The following is an 18,266-nucleotide window of genomic DNA, read 5'->3' as shown; positions in this document are numbered from 1 at the left end:
TGTGGACTCAAACAATAATGGATGTGGACCAAACTTGGCACAAATACTTAATTTGTCCAAATGTGAGTACTGGAGGAGTTTGGAGAAATAGACCTTGACATTTGAGAGTTGTGGTTTCTGGGATTTATAGTTCACCTAAAATTAAAGAGTATTCTGAACCCCACCAACAATAGAATTGGCTCAAATTTCCCACACAGAAATTCAACTCATGACCAACAGAAAATACTGTGTTTTCTGATGGTCTTTGGCAACCCCTCTGACACCCCCTTGCGACCCTACCAGGGCTCCTGACCCTCAGGTTGAGAAACACTGCTTTAGACTGAATGCCTTTGATCCCTGCAACTGTCTTGGTTTGGCAGGAATAGTCCTGATTAAAACTTTGCCATCCAACTTTTTCAGCTGCTTTTAAAATATCCCAGTTTCTCATCCCCACTCTTTTCCTTTGTCCTCAGCTTGCTTTAATTGCTTCAAACAGAGTTCAAAGTTTAAAAGTAGTTCACATTCAATAAATCTAGGAAGAGAGGAGAAATGGTGTCCTTTCAAGTACTCTCAGGGAAAAGCAAAGTGCTACAGTCTTTCCTAGCTTGTCTGTTCTTCCTCATTAACAATTGTTGCCATGTTAGTCACATTCTGAAGTTGAATGGAGTTATGTGTCCCAGTGTTCATTTGTGAAATATTGGAGGGTATGGATCATAATGAATCTTACCTTTGTGTAAGCGTTCATAAGCAACAATGAAGCATCAGTTACACCTTTAATTCGTATCACTTCCCTGTAGCTTCTTCTGGTTTGTACCAGCCTAGTTCTTTAATACAAAACAACATGGTTCAGAATCAATTGCACAGTAAAACCCACATATACGCAAGGAATACATTCCTGGATTTCTCATTATATGTGAAATCACAGATATTTTCAATGGGACAAACAACAGAGATGCTGAGAAAAGGATGTAGGTAGAAAGCTCTAAGTGAATAAATGAAGTAAATGGATAAGTAAAACTGCATATATTGGTTCCGCAGATCTTACTGTAATTTGGTTATCATTCACTGAAATTCTGATTCATTCTTGCGATCAAGATCAATAAAATGTTGAGGATACCTTTATTTTCTTGCATGCTAATGCACATTCATATTCGGTAGAACTGGGGGAGAGGGAATACTCTGAGGAAAACAATACAGTATTATATAGATAGAAAAAATCATCTGTGTAATTTTGAAATATCAAATCGCTCTGTAGTCAATTGATTCATGCTTCATTGTTCTCACAGAAAACCATGAAACAAAATAGAAGCTTGATGAGATGGTCTCCTCTTTTATTTCCTTCTTCTCCTTACAAAAGGCTTTTATGTGATGGAAGAGGAAGATCAGCAAAGGGCTGATCTGTAATTATAGCAGCAAGAATGGAAGGGATAGCCACAGGCCATCTCTGATTCTTTCCCAATTTTATTTCCTTTCTAAGTTACTCAGACAACTTTTAAGAATACTCAAAGAAAGTTTTAAAAAGTGTTTTAGGCTTTAGCTGTTCAGGTTGTTAAAAGAACCTGAACAGGGGGAACTGTCCTTTCCCCCTTGAGTTGAAATAAAAGATGCATCAATTTAATACCCTTTGAAACCTTTGCAAACAATAATATGGGAATGCATAGATTGGTGAAGGCAATGTAGGCTTTGCAACAAAATCTTGTAATATGGAATAGAGCTATTCAGAGTGCCAGCCAGCCAGACCATCTTTGTCACAATGGGGCTGCTTTGTTGATCTGTTTTCCCACAGTCATACTTTCACATATCCCCATAACTCCACTTACTCATTATGCAATAGGGGCTTTCATCAAAAAAGACAATTCGGCTTCAATGGCATTTTGAATCTAGAGCTCCATTACAGAAATATAACAAAACCGTATGAGTGAATTGTTAAATTGTGCATTGGGAACATCTGATATACATTAGCACTTTTGATGTGTGTCGAAAACTGAGACACACTGGGCAATCTTCTTATGCTCTAGTATAGGGCTTCTTAAATTTTTCCATTTGTGATTATTTTCAGCCGAAGAAATGTTTATATGACCCCAGTTATATAAATATTAAAATAGGTATACAAAATCAAGCATTTGCTGATAACAAACCAGCATTTGCAAGGCTTGCCCAACAGACTGGGTTTCCTTTTTATGAAGTACAACTGAAACATCTTCTGCAGAGTCTACTATAAACACTGCACAACAGATTCATATCAATGTCCAAAAGAGTTACCAATTTTTTTGGGAACCTAACATTGAGCTGAGTGGATCTCATTTTGAGTCAAGACTCACAGTTTATGAAACAGTGCTGTAGCACTTTGTAGCAATGTTGGAACATAGCACTTCAGTCATCCCACTACTTGCCATTACACAATAGACACAGATGGAATTGTAATGGGTAAATGCAGATAATTTGAAACTACTTAATTCAGTTTTGCACACAAGTGATATTATTTATTTATTTGCAATATTTATATACTGCCTTTCTCAGCCTGCAGGCAACTCAAAGCGGTTTACAGTCGGCAACAATTTAATGCCCCCAAAACCATAAAATACAACTAAAACATTAACATATAATATAAAGCCATAGCAAGATCAATAAAAAACATTTATGAAGAAGCAAATCCCAAGCAGAATGCCCGTCATCATTCAGAGCAGACAACTCAACATGATGCCACATGAATGTATATTGTTTTTAAATTGCCCATTTAAAGATGTTTTTATATTTTATTTATTGTCTGGTCTGGATACATGTCTTTGGACTGTTGTTTGTGTGACATTGGTATGTTGTAAGCCACTTTGGGTCTCATGAAGGAGAAAAGTGGGATATAAATAAATAAATAAATAATAATAATAATAATAATTATTATTATTATTATTATTCCTTGCTAACCATTAATGTTGCTTATTAATATGTTGCTCTCGACTTCTGGAAATTGTGAAAATGTCTTGGGAGGGCTGAGTGGACAAATGAAGGCATTCTGGAAAAAGCAAAGCCTACCAGCATTGAAGAAATGATCCCCCACCATGAACTTCACTGAACTGACCACATTGTCTGAATGCCCAATCACTGTCCCCCAAAGTAGTTTCTTTATGCTCAGCTCAAGAGGAGAAAATGGAATGTTGGTGGACAGCAAAAGAGATTTAAAGATGGGTTTAAAGCTAACCTTAAAAATGTGAAATAAATACTAAGAACAAGTAAGTCCTGGCCCTCATGCATTCTAACTGGAGGTCAGCTGTTACCAACAGTACTGTGGCTTTTGAAGAGGCATGAATTGAGGGTGAAAGGGAGAAACCTGCCAAGTGAAAGGTGCATCAAGCAAATCCTTGCCAGGACCACCTTTCATCTGGAAATCTATGTTGTCATTGTGAAAGACAATGTAGATTCAGAACAGGTCTCCACAGTTGCTTATGGACCCACCAACAAGACTCTATCCTTCAAAGACAATCATACTCAGCCATGAGTAAATGCCTATAGATAGAGTACCCTTTGTTCAGCAAGGTATATAGAGAGTAAATTAATCCTATACATGTTGATGGGAATGAAAAGAAGGGTAGAAATGCCAATGAGTGACAAAACATAAAAGGATAGACTGTAAGAGAAGATTCTATGCTCTACAGTCTTTCCCAAGGTGATAGTTTCCAAGCATGCTGGATTCCCACCATCCACAAGCAGCAATTGTATCATGGGCTTTGTAGTCCATGGAGGGAAGAAAATTCAGATTGTGGGAAGATAAATTTAAAAACAACAAAAATGTGCTGTAGGTTTTAGCTGTTCAGGTTGTTAAAACGATCAAATTGAAGATGCTGTCATTTCCCCCTTGGGGGAAATACAACCTCTGCTGTATTATTTTCCAATGCAGTGATTTATTTTGAAAACTAATATTTACATGATACTCTTTTATGTCTGTTTTGTCCCGTATTTAGTTATTATAACTGTCAGACATGATCCATTGCTAAATTCTATTTCCAAGTTCAGTTTTAGAATGACTGCTTATTACATTTTGGAGAAAAGCATTCACTCCCTGCCCCACATTTTAGATCCATGAACTGCCTGTGCTGATAGGGTTCACTGAAAAGCCATTTGAACTACCAGTCATCGGTTCCGTGTCTTACTTTTACTGGATGCGGGAGAATTGAAATAGTTTATGGAGTGGAATGAGGAGTAGCCATATAATTTATTTTCTGTATAAATCTAGGGCAAAAAGCTATCCTTACTTCTTTCCTTGTGCTTCTCACAAATATGTGTTCTCCCCACCAAAGAGGGAGCTGACAGAACATGTTCCTTATCTGGCAACATTTCTTCACAGCTACTCTTGAAAAAGGCGGCCAGTGGGACTAAATTCACTTTGGAGGTCAATCTGACATGTTACAATGTCTGTGAATTAGAGAATGAAAAGTAAATTACATGAGATGAGTGGCTGTACCTTTGAACTGGAGGCAGAGAGGGGGCAGTGGAGAAGCCTTAAGCTTTTTGAAAACAAACTCACAGATAAACCGAACATAAACACATAAAGAACTTCAGCGTAGAGGCTTCAAGGTAGTCAATGCCCTTACAGCACATGTGCCAAACTCAAGGTCTAAAGGCCAAATCCAGCCCACCATGTCATTTTATCTGACCCTCCAGATGCTATACTACAACACCTGTATTCCTCATCATGAGACATCACAACTAGAGGTGAAGTGATACAGTAATATACGGGAGGCTGCAGTTTGTTCTATTTAGTCAGGATAGTAGGGTTTGAATTTAGATACAAAGCATTTGGATATGATGTCTGACTTTAAAATGTCCTTCAAACTTTCCCCAACCTCAGAGTTACATGTTCTGTTAGGTTTCAATTCCCATTATCCCATTATCCCCAGTCTGCATGGCAGATAATCCAAAAGAATTGGGAGTTGTCATTCAATAACATCTGGGGATCCAAATTGAATGAAAACTATATAAAAAAAAGCACCAACCACTATGTAAAAACAAACCTCTGTATCCATGGATTCTCCATTCATAGATTCAATGATTTTTTCAAGGCAACTATAAAATTGATGTGGATCTTGATGAAAATGAATTTGACACCCCTGCCTTAGAGGCTGCCACAAGCAAAAGGGCAATGATGCAATTGCCACTTCTTCCCCTCTGTATTTGAACCCAAGGAAGACAATTCATCTGTGTCACTTCCTGAACTGGTATTGCTAACATTAGGATTTCTTTAGAAGAAAGAGACCCATTGATAAATAAATGTCCCCAGCCCCAGTCACTGTGGATTGGTGAAAGTTATAGATGTTTCTATGTGAGCTAGGAAGAAAGGTCTGATATTGGACAATGTTCTCCAAGGATGGACATACATACACCCTGCCCTTGAAGTAGGAAAATCTGATTTATCTTTTAGTCCCTGTGACTGGTAGCAACTGGTGATTTCCATCCCAGTGGGGTAGTGTATCTATTCCAAATTTTAAACTGAAACTAGATGGATGACTGAGATGCCGGATCCATTTTGCCAGTACTGGCTGTTTCTTTACCATAGAGACCATAGACTACACCATAAAGGGTAATTTATCTATTTTTTCTCCTTGGCGGCATAGGGCTGTTCTAGATATATCTAAGAAGTTATCACAATATAGGTTCCTTCAGTTTTGCCAGTTGTTATTGCCTTTATGTTCACCCATGTCATACTTTGGGGAAGAAGTGTTTATAGCCCATTCTGGGAACTGAGCTAGAACATAGGGATTAAAAAACAAAACAAGAGTGTGGTTTGCAGATGTGGATTTATGATGAAGGTCAAGTTTACTTCTCTCTTGATTTTCTTTTGGGAAAAAATTATGGTACAAAAGTGCCATCTTGCTGGTGGATGAGCGCACTATAACGTTCCTTTCAAAATTAAAGGAGGACTTGCAGCCAGAGGCTGGTAAATTTTTGCATTTTACTGTTGATTTTGTTGTGTGTCTTCAAATTGTATCAAAGTGGGTTTTTCTTTGCAAGATTTGTTCAGAGGAGTTTGCCTTTGTCTTTCTCTGAAGCTGAGGAAGTTTGAATTGGCCAAGGTTACCCTATGGGTTTCCATTGCTCAAAAGGAATTCAAAGCCTGATCTCCATAATTTTAGTCCAACCCTAAAAGAATAGAGACAAGTCTATAAAATGTGTCTTCTGTTTTAAATCTTTCAGTAAGTTAAAGCCACATTTAAACTTTTCCCATAATAAAGGGTGTCAAAGATACATGTCCCAATGTGAAATTAATTTCTTAGGTAATAATAACTGGAAATTGATTTTTAATGGAAATTAATTGAGCCAAAGATTTTAGCTTTTCTTTTCTTAGAAAGATAGGTGTGACATATTCATATCTCTAGAGAATAACTAATGACTTCATTTCACACAATAAAATCAGTGTTTCTACACACTTAGTCAGATTACTAACTGGAGCCCCTTACAGGGAAAGATCCACTCCCATGTTATGGCAGTTCCACTGGCTGCCGGTCTGCTTCTGGCCTAAATGCAAAGTGCTGGTCATTACCTTTAAAGCCCTAAATGACTCAGGTCCAGGCTATTTAACCAATCACATCTCCTCTTACAAACCAGCTCAGGTGCTGCTGTCAGTGGAGGAGGCCCTGCTCTTGGTCTCACCTCCATCTCAAGTATGGCTGGTGGGAACGAGAGAGAAGACCTTCTCTGTGGCTGCCTCCCATCTCTGGAACTCCCTCCCTAAAGAAATAAAGCTGCCCCTCCCTTTTCTCCTTCAAAAAACAACTGAAAACTTACTTTTGCTCACTAGAATATGGAGAGAAGGAGGTTGAGAACTATTATAGTATCTGAGCTCTGCTAGTCCTTGATAGCCCAGTTACTGTAATTGGCCACACAACTAACCCATATAACTTTGTGAACTTTAGTTGGCTTTTGTAAATCAACGTGGATGTTTTATTTTCAGATTTTTTGTCATTATATAATTTTTGTTTGATTATGTTTTGTTTAATTTAGTGATGTTAGGTTCCAATGTTGTTTTCATATGTGAGGATTTCCTGGGATCAATTTTTCTGTACTTGTTTGTTCTATGGTGGCATTTGGTGGAATATAAATAAAGGATTATTATTATTATTATTATTATTATTATTATTATTATTATTATTATTATTAAGAAATGGCAACTCACAGTGCTTTTCACATGACACAAGCTTCAACCGTGGGACTGAAGTATTTTGCTGTTTCTAAAGTGTTGGTTTCCCCAACGACTCCTAAGCCAGTTGACATTTGACTTATTTTTAAATTTCCCATGTAGAGATGGGCAAAATGGTCTATTTCCCCATGTGATGTTAATCCCTGTTGCCCGTATGTAAACAAATCAATGGTGCTGTGTTTGGCTCCTCAGCCAAAATGTCAATTTAAACCGTTTCCTACAATCACCAATGAAAAAGCTTGGTGAAAGTTCAGGGTTAATTTTAAATCACTTCCTACAATCTGGGATGATGCTTTTTTTTTTTAAAAAAAAAGAGAAATAATTGAAATCGTGGAAGGACAATGGGAGGAAACATATCTCTGTCGTGTGATGGCAAATCAAATGGATAAATCCTTCAGAAAGCAGAGAAAAGGAGAACATCTGATGGGAGTAGGTAAACCAAACGTTTAATTACAAAACAGGCTGTCTCGAAGCATGGCGGCAAAAATACGATCCTCGCTACTTTCCTATTATTGTGGGTTGAAGTTCTAAGGTGCAACAAAACAATGAAGTCTAAGGTACCTTAAAGATTCATAGGTTTCATTTAGCCTTAGCTTTCATATAAACAGAGGTAGATACTGTAGTGCAACTACATAATAGTCCTCTAGATTGCTTATGTTTCATCAAGCCCAGGGTATTAATCAGCAGGCCATAACTTATTGTTGCTTAGTATACTTTGAGAAATTAACCTTTTTATGATGCTTTATCCAGTGGGAATTGGCCAGTCCTCCTGAATTGAAGTTCTGAGCTTCCATCCATATTTCTGATTGGTGAAACTATTGACATCAGAAATTGAACTTACCATGCAGTCTGGCAAAACAATAGTCTTCCACTATGGACCTGCGGGCTTACTTATTTCAGATGTTAATCTTTGCTCTTAGTCTAGTCTTCTTAGCAAGAAAGAAGGCTGATGTTCTGAAATCCAAGTTCTTGCTTAAGTAGATGCCTTTTAGCTACCCCTTTGTATAGGTCAAAGTCAGCTTTTGGAGGATAAAATTATAAATTTTGATATGACCCCTGGATATGTTGTGGGTCATTCTTCAGAGTGGGAAAAGTGCCAACCTGCCTCCAATGACCAGTTGGTCCTGGTTGCTATCATTATTTTCCCAGCAAGGCATTCAAAAAGGCCAGAATCACTGCCATGGGGGAAACCATAGAAGGGATTTTGTCCTCCTTTTAGGTTTTCCCAAAGTTCTTGACTTTTACCATGCTACTCAGAGCAGAGGGTGGTTCATTTTTTCATAAGCGTTAAGGTACAGTATTTACATTCACCCATGAATAAGTCAAGCCAGGTTTTTGGGGTCATTTTTTGACTTAATTGTATAGACTTATACATAGATATATACAGTAACTGCCTTAGATTGAATGCACTGATTTTTTATTTGGAGTTGTGTGTATGTCATAATTACCCACTTCCTCTCTTCTTCTCCTTTGATTTCTAGAAAGAAACTTGGCTTTTACATCTAGTTGCTGCACTGCATTATTTTAAAAGTAGCCCAAGGATATCAGTATTTTATGCTAGGCTTGGAAATGTGATTTCTTTTCATAGGCTTCATGTTGTTGGTGGTGGAGAGTCTGTTAATTATAGTTAGGAATGGAGAAAAGGAGTGAAAAGGTCATTCCTCTCTCACTTCTGCCCTTCAGTCAGGTTTTGGATATTTCAGATATTTTCTGACGTCAGGGCTCTCTGAGAAATGAGGTGGGAATGTTCTGCTCCAGTTGTATTATTATGCCTATTTTCTTGGGAACAAATATAATTAAACTCGGTGGAATCTGGGCAAATATGAACAGCAGAATTATAGCTATGGGAGGAAGAACAACGAGAGCATTGACCTCCCCCAACTCAATAAGAATTCTGCATCCCCAAATTTCTAGCATTGGAGAATTATTTATATCAAGAACACTTATACTTACTGTGTTAGTTTTCCCTTAGCACATTTGCTACTCACTTTTCTTTGAAACCTTTAAGTGTATTTATAAATGCTCAAGTGAAGTTTTAAATGACTAAATTACTATGTCTATGGATTTTTAGGATCAGTTGCCATTATCTGCAACATGTCAGATGCTGCAATCTATGACTTACAGCTTGGACATAATGAACTCATATGACACTGTTTGAATGGAAGACAGTGTCCCTAGACCATGATGATTAGGAAGTTTGTGGAGGTATAGACAAAATAAATAATTTTTGTAAGCTCTAGTGGCAACTATTCAGATGTATGAAGAAAACTCTGTTTCTGTAGTTTGTACTCCCCCACCATTCATGAAGGAGCTTGATGCTGCCATTTTTGACAACATTCAAAGGCTGCTGTCAGATATTAGCGCTCAGACTGAAGTGATGTATACCACAAAAGAAGTAAATAAGAAATCCCAAATCAGAAGTTTTACCTGTCAAAACCTGTGAATTGCCAGGCATATCAACATTGGAGATGTGGCCTAAGTGAATGAGAACTCTTGTAAAGCTGAATTGCTGTCTCTTTGTTGTTGTTCATTCGTTCAGTCGTCTCCGACTCTTCGTGACCTCATGGACCAGCCTACGCCAGAGCTCCCTGTCGGCCGTTACCACCCCCAGCTCCCTCAAGGTCAGTCCAGTCACTTCAAGGATGCCATCCATCCATCTTGCCCTTGGTCGGCCCCTCTTCCTTTTGCCTTCCACTTTCCCCAGCATAATTGTCTTCTCTAGGCTTTCCTGTCTCCTCATGATGTGGCCAAAGTACTTCAACTTTGTCTCTAGTATCTTTCCCTCCAGTGAGCAGTCGGGCTTTATTTCCTGGAGGATGGACTGGTTGGATCTTCTCGCAGTCCAAGGCACTCTCAGCACTTTCCTCCAACACCACAGCTCAAAAGCATCGATCTTCCTTTGCTCAGCCTTCCCTAAGGTCCAGCTCTCACATCCGTAGGTTACTACTGGGAATACCATGGCTTTGACTAGGCGGATCTTTGTTGCCAGTCTGATGTCTCTACTCTTCACTATTTTATCGAGACTGAACATTGCTCTCCTCCCAAGAAGTAAGCGTCTTCTGATTTCCTGGCCACAGTCTGCATCTGCAGTAATCTTTGCACCTAGAAATACAAAGTCTGTCACGGCCTCCACGGTTTCTCCCTCTATTTTCCAGTTGTCAATCATTCTTGTTGCCATAATCTTGGTTTTTTTGACGTTTAGCTGCAACCCGGCTTTTGCGCTTTCTTCTTTCACCTTGATTAGAAGGCTCCTCAGCTCCTCCTCGCTTTCGGCCATCAGAGTGGTGTCATCTGCATATCTGAGGTTGTTAATGTTTCTTCCAGCAATTTTCACCCCAGCTTTGCATTCATCCAGCCCCGCACATCGCATGATGTGTTGCTGTCTCTTAGCAATATATAATTTTATCCCTTTACCTTTAGATATCTTGCTTTTAAGCAACAGCTTTAAAAATAATACAAGCATTCCATTTCTAAGAAACGTCAAATGAAGACCAATGTGTTAATATATGCTAAGATACCAAGGAAGAGTCAAAGCAAATATTCTGAAAGTACTTAGAAAAATATTTTAGGTGTATGTTGAAAGGATGTGGATACTATTAAATGTATGGTTGTAAAACTAGATGCCTTTTTATATGTCAAAGTAATGTTATATAACAATTTCCTAACACTGATAAGTCAGTTTGCTGTGGTAATACATTCATCATAAGGCTCTTTAAATTTGTAAAGTAATCTGGTGTCATCAATAGAATCCCTAAATCTATGAGCATCTAAAATCCATGCAGTCTAGACATAATGCTATAATTTATGTATTATATAATATATATTAAAGAGCTGACAATTTGCTGCTGTGATCTCTGTTTTATGTATGCAATGATTAGCTGATGTCAGTTATATCGTTTCTTTTCTCGATTAACAGTAGACAGGCATTTAAAACAACATCACCAAAAATAATTGAAGTGGCATAAGACCATGGTGGATTGGATGAACACTAATATGATTATGTCTAGGTACCAGTAGAAACTACAAGAGGTTGGTTGTGATTAATGTCACATTGGTATCAATGAGATCTAAGTTTGTTTTAGGGTGGATGCTGATCTGGAGTGACATAATCTAGAGCAGCACTGCTGGAGGCTATACTCTATGTCCTTGAAACCAGTTGAGAATGGGGTGGCAGCGGATCCGCATGACACCAAGAGAGCCTGCTTTAATCAGTTCAGTGCCACTCACCCTTGACCCTTTCCTTGCCCCTCAAGATGTCAAATGTGGTCACCACTAGGCACAAAAATGGAGCTGACAATATCCATAGTGCTGAAGCAACACTGGGCCTCTGCTGTATACAAACCCAGCAAGTACTACCATCCAGCTTTGCTGGTCTTTGCTTTCCTGAGAACTACACTGGTGGAGCTGCTACCCCAAGCTTATTGCTGTTTTCAGTTGGGCAGAACTCGACAACCTCTGCTTGGACCATTCAGCTATGAACTGAGGAGATAGACAGCAGATATAAAGGCCCCACTAGGGCCTGAGTTTGCATCTGCTGTATACAAATCCAGCAAGGAAAGCATCTACTATCCAGACAGCAGATAAAAAGTAAGGCCAGTGGGCCTGAAGGAGTTGGGTCTGCTGGAGCTTAAGACAATCAGCTTCTGCCAGGAGAAGAAACCTAGAACTAGCAGTTTAGATGATGCTGGCTAGCAGAGTTGTTCTTCCATTTAAATGGTGTTATATTTTGTGTCATATGTCATATAGTAAGAATACTTACAAGCTCATTGTGTGACTACTGGTTGTTGTGGCTTTGATACACCAAATGTAGTGAAAGAGATACCCAGAATCATCTAGTTGGTTGCAAGTCACCCCCCACCCCTGGTGGGAATAAGATGTTGCCTAGCTAGCCAAAGATTTGGCTTTATCAACTGGGAACACACTCATTGACTGCCCCTCTTGGCTGGTCATCCAGGGAAGAAATGCAATTTGATCTCAAATAAGAATGCATCTCACAGGGAGGGGAACTTTCCAACTTGTTTAAAAGAAGCAATAGTTAGATCACTGCTGAAAAAGCCCTCCCTGGATCTCATGGACTTTGATAATTACAGACAAGTCTCCAACTTTCCTTTTTGGGGAAAGGTGATTGAGAGGGCAGTTGCCCAACAACTCCAGGCACTCTTGAATGACACACTCCTCCTTGACCCACTTCAAACCAGCTTGAGAGCAGGATATGGATTTGAGACTGCTATGGTTGCCTTAGTGGATGATCTCTGTCTTAACACCAACAAGGGGTGTGGGTCCCTGTTGATGCTTCTAGATCTTTCAGCGGCTTTCGATATTATAAACCATGGTATCTTTCTGGAACACCTGGGGTGGAGGTTGGGATTTGGAAGCACTGTGTTGCAGTAGTTCCAATCATACTTCTGAGACAGGTTCCAGATGGTGCTGCTTGTAGATAGTTGCTCCTCAAAAAATAAGCTGTTATAAGGCATCCCATAGGGTGCCATTCTATCTCCAATCTTTTTAACATTTAGATGAAACCACTAAAAGAGATCATCTGGAGGCATGGGGTGGAATGCTATCAGTACACAGATGAGACAAATATATTTCTCCATGCCTTCAAAAACAGCTTTAGTTAAGGATTGCATGTCTCCTCTGAATAAATTGAAACTGAATCAAGGCTAGATGGAGGTGCTTGCCATTAGGTTTCTAACTTGGGAATGGAGGTGTATCAGCCAGTTCTGGATGGGATTGCACTCACCCTGAAAGACTGGTTCTGCAGGATAGAGTGCTCCTGGATCTGTCAGGAGCACTCTATAGATGTAATGGTCAGGAGTGCTTATCAACTTTGGCTGATATGCTAGCTGCGTCCCTTCCTAGAGTTGGAGGACCTAAAGATGATATTGCATGTGCTGGTAACTGCAAGGTTATACTTTTGCAATGCACTTTACATTGGGCTACTTTTGTACCAAGTTCAGAAATGTAATGTACTTCAAAGCACAGCAACCAGATAAGTTACAGGAACATTTAGGAGGGAGCACATCACACCCATACTAAAGTCACTCCATTGGTTGCCAATTAATTACCGGGAAAAGTACGAAGTGTTGGTTTAGACGTTTAAAGGTCTACATGGTTGGGTCCTTGTTACCTACTGGCTTGCCTAATCCTGTATAATCCACCCTAGCCACTGAGGTCCTTGGTGGGGGGGAGGGTAGTAAAGATGCACTCTGATCACTCCTAATAATAGTCCTGATCACACCTAATAATATTATGATACAAAACACAAGTCTGCATTTGTTTTATCTACTGAGAAAAATCCTATGTTAGTACACTTTGTTCTTAGAAGTCAATAAAAAGCTGGAAGTCATATTTAGAAGTCAGTTGAATTAGTATTGTGACACAGCATCCAACAGCAAAGTAAGTCCAAGATGTTTGTCTCCTCAGAGTGGTGTAGAAATCTTCTGTCACACCTCAGGCAGTCCTAAAGGCATATTTCTCAGATCTTGAAAAATAGTGATGCTTCCTGCCTTGAAACAGATTGCTGCAAGTAACAGCTTGCTTGTTAAGATGAGCCTTGCCCAAGAGAGCTCATTCAACAACAGAGATTAAAGCAATCTAACAAAGAGTAAATGCAACCCTAACTACTGGTTTCCAACAAAACTATTCGTTTCTAACATTAAAGTTGAGAATGACAGCTGTTAATTTTATATTATAGATTGGGCTTGCACAAGCTGTTGCCCTCCAGGTGTTTGGGAGTCTAGCTGCAGGAAGCCCTAGACAGCTTATCCAATGGTATTTACAGGATTATCCAATGGTATTTACACGTATCCCTGGTACTTACAGGATTAAATGAGTTCTTCCTTCAAGACCTACAGTACACATTTTTAAACATAAAGCTTTTCTTTTATGGCACAGTCCCACTATTACTTTAAGATGTTACTAGTGCATACATAACAATTTCTCTTCACTTTTCTTCTCACCCTTCAGGATAGTTTACAGAATGAGGAATAACTGTTAATAGCTTTTGCTGAAGCAATTTCAGAGCGACATCTAAAAAGAAAAGCTATGGAATAAACTTCATATATTTATCATTCCCATAATGACTATATCCCATTATGAAGGATTATTGACATTTAAAGTAAAGACTGATTTTTCCTGAAAAACATCCAACATGAGTTGAAGTTTCACAATAATGGCTGTAAGTTAAGACACTCAATGCAAAGTCCAATAAAAGTTATTTGAAGAGTACAATTTACACAGCAGCAAAACCTTCCATTGCATGAACTAAATGCAGCCTCCCCACACTGCCCTCGTGTTGCGATTAAAACGTTTTTCGATGTTCTGATCTGTGGATGACAGCATTACAAACCCTTTTAAATTAGAGAAAAATCTATGCATCATGGAGAAGAATTTCTCTAACCTATACACGTCTTCTTAGATCTGAATTCTATTAAAATCAGTGGAATTTACCCTCCAGTAAGACTGAATTACTTGAACGAGAGGCATATTCTTTAAATATTTTTTCCAAGCCAGAAATATGGTGAGATTATATTTGGAAGATGACTGTTTACAATCCCAATTTAGATCCCAATTTGTTCGAAAAATATGTGAAAGACTTTGCTACACAGCACCTTATCCCATAGAATTCCTTTATAAAAACAATGTAGTAATTAAACAGTGATTAGGAGCAAATCAGAGCTTGAAAGCATTTCTTTTTAGAATGCAGTTCCCGTAAACTATCATTCTGGCTAGTCAGTTCTGAGAATTATAGCACCCCCTTCTCAAATTAACTTTCAAAGTCTCAACATAAATGGTTAAGTCTCATATATGGTGATTTTGTATAAATGTAAAAAGGTTTAAGAAACAGGAGACAAAAGCTGCTAATCACATCAACTTTGTGATTTTTTTCATGTCAGAACTGACTTGAGAAACTGCAAGTCACTTCTGGTGTGAGAGAATTGTCCGTATGCAGGAATGCTGTCCAGGGGATGCCCGGATGTTTTACCATCCTGTGGGAGGCTTCTCTCATGTTCCTGCATGGGAAGCTGGAGCTGACATATGAGAGCTCACTCCATCACAGAGATTCGAACCGCCAACCTTCAGATCAGCAGTTCAGCTGGCATGAGGGTTTAACCCATTGTGCCACTGCAGCTCCTACAACTTTGTGATTATATGACTGAACCAATTTCAGTAAGAACAATAAGTAGAGAAAATCTTACCAAGAACCTTAATAGACTTTCAGTTCAGCTCAAATATTTTCATGGTGTTTTCCTAGAACAGAATACCAAATACTCCAAAAGGAGGAAAATGATTGCGATGTGAGAGTTCAGTATCCTGATATCTGCTGGAAGTCAAACTCTGACAGAATGTAAAGTCTATTCCCACCATTTTTAAAATCTCGCTTGCCTTGCTGTGAATGCAATTGTCCAGAAAATAGAAAAAGCAAACCATGGCTCGAATATTTGGACTTGAATCCTCATCAGAGAGACCATGGTGTCAACTAGTTGCATCCTTCAACAGACAGACATTCATATCCTCTTGGAATTTTTATGCAGAAGAAAGGAATGCTTTCAGACAGGCACTGGAAACTTTTACGGAAGCAAATTTTGATAAACTTAATGAAATATCATGTGAACTTCCACAATTAGATATGCTGAAAAATAAGGATGTCCACAATGAATGGGGATTTCTCAAAAATTAAATCCTGAAGGGACAATTGGGAAACAATTTCAAAAAATGAAGGACGAGTCTAGGAAAATAAAGATATGTGCAGAACAAATATTAAGATTAGGATTAAGATTTGGAATGGGCTTGCAGAAGGAGGAGAAAATGGCAAATCACTATGGAAGAGTAGAAACTAGCAGTAATAATTACATATTTAGAAAAGTTATAGTACTAATGATAAAAGCCATATTTGAGGAAGTGGCATGTGTAAAGGAAGTCTGAAGAGAAGTTTGAGAGATAGGATAGCCAAATATCTTCAGACTTTTCAAGGGCAGCAATGTATCAAACAGGATTGTTTTCTACTGTTCCAAAGAATAGGACTCAAACCCATGAATTCTAATGACAATAAATGAGAATTTTGATTAAATAGTGTGAAGACCATCCTGATTATAATAGCTGTTCAACCGAATGGCCATCATAGTTTGTTAATTAGTTTTGAACAGAAGTTTGAATACTCATGTACTAGGAAGGCTTTAGCTACATATATTTCTTCCACTGGCAGCACCTGGAGTGCATTCAATTCTACATTGTATTTTCATGAATTGCTTCTAGAAGTAGTAATAAAAACTACTACTCGCACCATAAAAAAACTACTAATAGCACCAAAAAAAATTAATTGCATGAAAGTGGAACCTAATGGAATTGATATGAATTAACAAATGCACTTGAAGCAAATTGGGAACTGCATAATAAGAAAACTAATTTAGCTGATCCAAATTCATTAATATTTGATTAATATCTTGTTTGTAATGGATGAATCATAGGAGATTCCCTATATAACACTAATGTCTGTGTATACTTTATTCATATCAATGAATTTTTAACAAAATTGTCCTTTATTAATTTAACCCTTTAGTAGTAATTTTAAAAGACAGATTTTCTAGATCATTCGCAGTCTGGCTTTTGGCCTGGGCACAGTACCGAGACAGCTTTGGTCACCTTGGTGGATGACCTCCGCAGGAACTGGACAGGGGGAGTGTGGCCCTGCTGGTTCTCTTGGACATCTCAGCAGCTTTTAATACCATCGACCATGGTATCCTTCTGGGGAGGCTTGCTGAGATGGGGCTCAGGGGCACGGTTCTCCTGTGGCTCCGGTCCTTCCTGGAGGATTGTTCCCAGTTGGGAGACTCCTGCTCGGACCCCTGGCCATTGACCTATGGGGTCCTGCAAGGATCCATTCTGTCCCCCATGCTTTTTAACATCTACATGAAACCGCTGGGAGAGGTCATCCGGAGTTTTGGAGTACGGTGCCATTTCTATGCAGATGACACCCAACTCCACTACTCATTTCCACCAGACTCCAAGGAAGCCCCGAGGATACTGGACCAGTGCCTGGCTGCAGCGATGAACTGGATGAGGAGGAACAAGCTATCAATCCTGACAAGACAGAGGTCCTCCAGGTCAGTCGTCCATCTGACCAGGGTACTGGGTGGCAACCTGTGCTGGATGGGATTGCACTCCCCCTGAAGCCACAGGTCTGCTGTTTGTGGGTTCTCCTGGACTCAGCACTGACGCTTGAAGCACAGGTGTTGGCGGTGGCCAGGAGAACCTTAGCACACCTAAAACTTGTGCGCCAACTGCGACCATACCTCGCGAAGTCTGACTTGACCATGGTGGTCCATGCCTTAGTTACCTCTAGACTGGACTATTGCAATGCTCTCTATGTAGGGCTACCCTTGAAGACGGCCCGGAAATTACAACTTGTCCAACCGTCAGCAGCCAGACTAATTGGGGCCTCTTACAGGGAGCGGTCAACGCCCTTGTTTAAGGAGCTCCATTGGCTACCGTTTATCTTCCAGTCCCAATTCAAGGTACAGGTTCTTATCTATAAAGCCCTAAATGGTTTGGGACCCGCCTACCTTTGTGACCGTATCTCTCTCCATGAACCAACCAAAACCCTTTGATCTTCGGGTGAGGCCCTCCTTTCACCCTTGCCAGTCTCTCAGACTTGCCTTGTGGGTACAAGGGAGAGAGCCTTCTCCTCTGTGGCCCCTCGACTCTGGAATTCATTGCCTGGAGAGATTAGGAAAGCCCCTACATTAGAAACCTTTAAAAAGAGTCTTAAGACTTGGCTCTGCCGTTGTGCTTTCTGAGAGTAGCCACATAATTTTATGCTAGTGCTCCCTCAACGTTTTTGTCCCAGGAGTCCCCCCCACCCATGTACGAAGTTCCTACCTCTCTGTGAGTTCTCCCTTACAATTAGTTCTCCCCCCTAATCTCACTCAGAGTTTTTAAATCATTTTATGTACATGCGGCCCACTCTCTGTCATTATGTGGTAAAGATTGCTGTTTGTCGTCTTCAAAATAACCAACACAGATACGGATTGTATATTAAAGAAAATAAAAGTAAAAACAATTTTCTGTAAATATATGAAGGTTCATAGACTCTGGG

The sequence above is a fragment of the Anolis sagrei genome, chromosome 4, assembly GCF_037176765.1.
Source record: "Anolis sagrei isolate rAnoSag1 chromosome 4, rAnoSag1.mat, whole genome shotgun sequence".
NCBI classification, from domain to species: domain Eukaryota; kingdom Metazoa; phylum Chordata; class Lepidosauria; order Squamata; family Dactyloidae; genus Anolis; species Anolis sagrei.
This window is presented reverse-complemented; position numbering follows the sequence as displayed.